Source organism: Mercenaria mercenaria, chromosome 16, assembly GCF_021730395.1.
Source record: "Mercenaria mercenaria strain notata chromosome 16, MADL_Memer_1, whole genome shotgun sequence".
NCBI lineage: Eukaryota > Metazoa > Mollusca > Bivalvia > Venerida > Veneridae > Mercenaria > Mercenaria mercenaria.
In genome coordinates, this window is record NC_069376.1 from 5,988,072 (window position 1) to 5,994,071 (window position 6,000).

Genomic DNA, 6,000 nt, shown 5'->3' on the forward strand with positions numbered 1-6,000 from the left:
TATGGACTGTAAATGGTGAGATAAACACGCAGCCATTTTTTAATAAAAACTAATAAGTATTTCCTTTCCTACGATGCGATGTAAACCGATTGTCGGTAAAAAATATAAAGTGATGTGCTCACTATAATTATACCTCCGAGTCTGATTACCACATCCAGTCTTCCAGGTTTCAAGTGGGTTAATTTAGGTTGCCTTGATGCTGTCTATTTTGATCTTTCCAAGTTTGACGCCGAGAATTGTCGAAGTCAGACAAGCTTACGATAGGAAAATTATAGTTATGATTTTAAACAAACAAAAGCACAGTCTTGTGATTCTGATTAAATGCCATGGTCAGATGGTACGATCGTTAAAAACTAATATTTGTGACAGGAAAAGTATCAGCAAGATCGCCTTTTACAAACGCTGTGAACATAGAGACGCATATTTACTATCACAGTTTTAAATAAAAAAATCTTTTGAGACACGTAAGTTACATAGAATCTATTTTGTATTTACGACATAATCTGTAAAATACCAAAACAAAGGATCGACATCGATTAGAATTTCATTGGAAAAGTTTTCGATATGAAAAAATATACATTATTTCATAGAATTCCGTCATCTGTCGTGTGATTTCTAGAAACCGAATTATAGTACCCATCCATCGGTTGACTGCTCCCATAGTCGAGTGGTTAGTCGTTGTCTTGAAATCACTGTAACTCTCACTGACTGGGGTGGGGGGCACGGGTTCGAGCCTTCCTACCGACCATATTTCTTTATGTGAGAAAGTTTGCAGTTTCTTACGGAGACGAGAGTCTAGTACTGGTTCTTCCCAGGAGCGATGCTTAATTAAATAAACTAACCACCCGACATCAAAGAAGAACTGTTGAAATCTGGCGTTAAACTCAAGAACAAATTTCCGTCGTGAGCAAGTTTCTTGGCAAGGAGACTTACTTAGTCATGAATCCCGAATCAAGTTTCAATTTGCATGTTGCTGGATTACCAAACACACAGAAATCCTTAGAGCTATTACCTTTATAACTTGAGTCATGTATGTAAACAGGGTATTTATGTTTAAACTAAATATATAATTTTTAATGTGAAAAGTGATGCCCATCAGACTATGGTTTACTAATGTAAACTTAGATCCCTGACCAAGCGATAAAAATACACATTTTTTTTTATCGACTTGTCACAAGGAAATCGATGTACATCGGTGACAGGAAAAAAATACTTATCATGTATACGTGAAATGATCGGGAGAATGCGACGTTAATTAAGTTCAGTTTTACAGACATAATGTAATCCGTTTGAGAGCACGTACAAAAATGTTTGTTTTGAAACTGAGTCTGAGATACGACTAAAAGCTATAATATCATCCATTTTAGAAACCATAAATACATTTATCACAGGCTTTTCAGTTTAACTTGGCTCGCGTCTTGGGCGGAGTTTATGTAAATGACGGTTACAAAATTAGCCACTCACGATAGGAAAATCGATATCAGTCAGTGACTAAATGTGTATGATGCAAACACTGAAACGGCGCGCTATTCTGAAATTGACAGTATCTAGGTAATGTTCATCTTGATGATATCTAGGTCAGGTTTGAAACTGGGTCACGTGCGGTCAAAACTAGGTCAGTAGGTCTAAAAATAGAAAATCCTTGTGACCTCTCTAGAGGCCATATTTTTCATGGGAAATATATGCAAGTTGGTCAGTATGTTCATCTTGATGATATCTAGGTCATGTTCGAAACTGGGTCAAATGCGGTCCAAAACTAGGTCATTAGGTCAAATAATAGAAAAACCTTGTGACCTCTCTAGAGGCCATACTTTTCATGAGATCTTCATGAAAATTGGTCACCTTGATGATATCTAGTTCAATTTGAAACTGGGTAAGGTTCGGTCAAAAAACTGGGTCAGTAGGTCTAAAAATAGAAATACCTTGTGACATCCCTAGAGGCCATATTTTGGAATGGATCTTCATGAAGTTGGTCAGAATGTTCACCTTGATGATATCTAGGTCAAGTTTGAAACTAGATTACATGCGGTTCAAAACTGGGTCAGTAGGTCTAAAAATAGAAAATCCTTGTGACCTCCCTAGAGGCCATACTTTTCATGAGATCTTCATGAAAATTGGTAAGAATGTTCACCTTGATGATATCTAGTTTAAGTTCGAAACTGGGTCATGTGCCTTCAAAAGCAAGGTCATTAGGTCAAATAATAAAAAAAAACTTTTGACCTCTATGGAGGCCATATTTTTCAATGGATCTTCCTGAAAATTGGTCAGAATTTTTATCTTGATGATATCTAGGTCAAGCTCAGAACTGGGTCACATGAGCTCAAAAACTAGGTCACTGTGTCAAATAATAATAAAATGACGTCATACTCAGTTCAAAACTGGGTCATGTGGGGACAGGTGAGCGATTCAGGACAACCATGGTCCTCTTGTTTCAAATTACAGAAGGAGGAACGTTTAGTTGAATTTGCCATAGTTGAATGTTCTAATAAAGCTTTCTGTTCCGTACTGTTTTCTGTGTTGCCTGAAAACCACTCGTGCAATTTTATGCAAATTGTGTTTTCCGCTGAGTCCTGGATATCTCAGTAATATGTTGCTTTGGTTTACTTAGCCTTTGATCTTAAAGACCTTTGGACTGGAACAACTTGATGTTAATTCCTTTTTAAGTCCCCGCCACGAGTGGTGGTGGGGGCGGAGTATAAAAACGGTCTCCATCCATTCGTCCTTTTGTCCCTCCTTTCGTCTGTCTGTAACACTTTCGTGTCTGCTCTAGATCTCTTAAACCCCTTGAAGGATTTTTATGAAACTTCAAATGATCATCTCATCAAGGCGATGTGCAGAACTTATGAGTCACTGCACATCCTTAAAGGCCTAGATTTTGGTAGTGGGCCAAGGGATTTCTGTCTTCACCTGCACAGTTGGGGGGCTAATGACCAGCACAGAATAGTTCCAATAAACAAGGGTCATTGTTTATTGGAGAGTCAGTCTACATTACAAGTGTATCAATTAGTGAGAAGTGGAAACAATGTAATTTATTTTAAATTAATAAATAATTGATAACTTTTAAAGTTATACTGTTTTTTTGGCATTTCTATGTGAAGAAAAATATTTGATGATCAAACATAATAATAAAATAATCAGAAGCTTATTTCCACAATAATGAAATAATGAGAAACATACTTAAAGAAATATGCAAGTTTTTATTTTTTTCAAATTCTGTCTGGAGAATTGTGATATTTCAGAAAAATGTGAATTTCACTAATCAAAGCTTGCAGAATACTGTAAATAACATTTGTCTAAAACTGAAAAAAAAAACAGAATGTGCATTTCAAAGTTAAAAAAAGTCACTTTTGGCAACACACTGAAAATGAAAATTGAGTATAGATGGAACACAATAATTTTATATTCAGATAATGTTGATTACATGAATACAAGAAAATCAATTTCTAGTTGGAAAAATATTGTTTGTCAGCACAAAGAACTCATGAAGTTTTCACTATACTTGTGTTTTATTATCATTATTATTTTTAATATTATCACTGTATATTTTATCATCTTATATATAATATAATAATAATAATAATGATTATTTTTATTATTATTATCATTATTATAACATTAAAGTAATAGATATTATATCATATAATATCAAAATAATAACTTTTATTATTATCATTCCACATTCACTGAAGAAAAATTAATTTCTTTCAACTCCACTGCACACATCTTCATGGTCTAGGGGTCCCTGCTGTGCTAATTGCCCTCTAATCAGTTACTGTTACATAATCGCTGATAAGCAGCAGATAGGATGGGAGTTGTATATTGGATTTTGGGGGGGGGGGACACTTATATTGTAGTGAATCTAGGCCTTTAACACCTTGAAGGATTTTCATGAAACTTTGGTCAAATGATCAGCTCATAAAGACAATGTGCAGGACTTGTGATTCGGCCATGTTGCCTCAAGGTCAATGGTACAGCTCAGGGTCAAAGGTTTGAGCCTTCCATGTTGTGTCTGCGCTGTATCTCCTAATCCTCTTGAAGGATTCATATGTAACCCGGGTCAAATGATCAGCTCATCAAGACAATGTGTAGAACTCTTGTGTCAGCCATGCCAGCTCAGGGTCAAGGTCACAAAGGTTTGTGTCAACTCTGTATCTCCTAAACCCCTTGAAGGATTTTCATTACACTTGGGTGAAATGATCACCTCATCATGATCATGTGCAGAACGCATGAGTCAGTCATGTCAGTTAGAGGTCAAGGTCACAGCTCAAGGTCAAAGGTTTACCCTTTCAATATCCATAACAGTGGCGGGGAATTTAGCTGTCTTTCAGACTGCCTTATTCAAATATTATAGTATTTGCCTTGTGAAAAGTAAGAATAATATGATTGTGTCTAAAAGATGACAAATTTGGATTTATATACATGGCTTAAATACGACTTCTATAGTGCATCGACTGGCAAGCACAGTGTGGTTGTTCTTTCACTTTTATCATGCTGAACACGATTGATTATGCCTTCTGTGCAGTCCGATCAAGATCTGCACCGTTTGCTTTTCAATTGGTAACTTTTTGGTAAGCACCCCATTTAACAGTTAATGGTACTATTCAAATTGAAAGATGGATAGAAATGTAGCAGGATAAGGGTTAATAATTGATATAAGAATCAAGCACTTAAATGATGTATGACCGAGGATCACTGTTGTTTGTATTCATTGTTCCTTTTCAGGTTAGGCAACTCTCTAGGCAGTGTACACCGATATGGAAGTCATCCATTGACTGATACTGGAATTCTGGCTTGTTCGTTCCAGTGTCTAAATTCACGTTAAAATGAATTGATAACATGAAGTCCATTTTATATTTCTATTTTTAATATCTTTTGTGCAGGTAATAATTTAATTTTCTCAGATCACACATTTACAGACTAGCACTTTGACTTCGACAATGTACTCTCCAACGCCTCAGTGGGCATGGTCAGGAAAGGGTTAAAAACCTTAGAGATGTTCTTAATTTTATAAGTTTCTGGTGTTTAATGTTTGAATCATAAGGTAATTCTTGCAGTTTCAGAAATTCAAATGTCTGAAAGTAATATAAAATAAATATGTATAGTTAATCCAAATCCAAGTTTAACTATTTTTAATTACAAAAACGAATTACAGGAGCATGAAAGGTGTGATAGTATTTAATATGATAATATAATAATATGGTAACGGCAATACTGTGTTACAGATCTCTCAAAGATACAAGGGTTAATTCCCTTAAAAACAGTTTGTATGTTACAGAGATGTTTTTTTGCAAACATATTGTGAGTATATATATACCACGGCCACCTTCACAAACATATTTTGAGAGAACAAAGTTTTCACCTAAACAATACATAAAGAGTCACTAAAACCTGCAAATTAATTTTGAATGACGTCATTACGAGAACGACATACGCAAACCGGCAGCAATCTGATTATCAGCGGCGACATTGTGCAGGTGCACGATGAAGTTCCTAGATTACTGTGGAAACTCGCAGTTGTTGAGAAACATTCCTGGCGGAGATGGGCGTGTGAGAGCAGCGAAGGTCCGTACCAGTGATGGGTCCACTACCAGACTAATAGTAAAATTGTATCCACTCGAGATTAATGAGAGATAATCAATAGACACTCCATAGTGCATTCGAACATATTTAAAAACTGTGATATTTCACAATGAGATAATTCTGAAACCAAGACTGTTTCGTGTGACAGTTTGCGAAATTTATAGATTTTTATTAGTGATATTGTTTATGGACGCGAAATAAGTAGATGTTCACATCAATCAATTTTAAACGCCCGAAGGGACGTATTATGTTATGACGACATTGTCCGCCCATCCGTCGGTTAGCAGTTTCGTGTCCACTCTGTAACTCTTGAACACATTGAAGGATTTCAAAGACACTTGGCATAAATGTTCTCTACATTGAGACGACGTGCAGAGCGCATGATTCAGATGGCTTGCTTTAAGGTCAAGGTCACACTAA

General features: G+C 35.9%; 1 protein-coding gene across 1 annotated transcript in view; it reads left to right on the top strand.

Moving 5' to 3' along the window:
* Positions 1 to 5,125, top strand: part of LOC128546144 (uncharacterized) — a 35,876-nt gene extending 30,751 nt beyond the window's left edge. Inside the window, exon 3 of the transcript XR_008367628.1 lies at positions 4,723 to 5,125. The gene's annotated coding sequence lies outside the window, so the exon portion shown is untranslated. The remainder of the gene's footprint in view (positions 1 to 4,722) is intronic.
* The last annotated feature ends 875 nt before the right edge of the window (positions 5,126 to 6,000 follow it).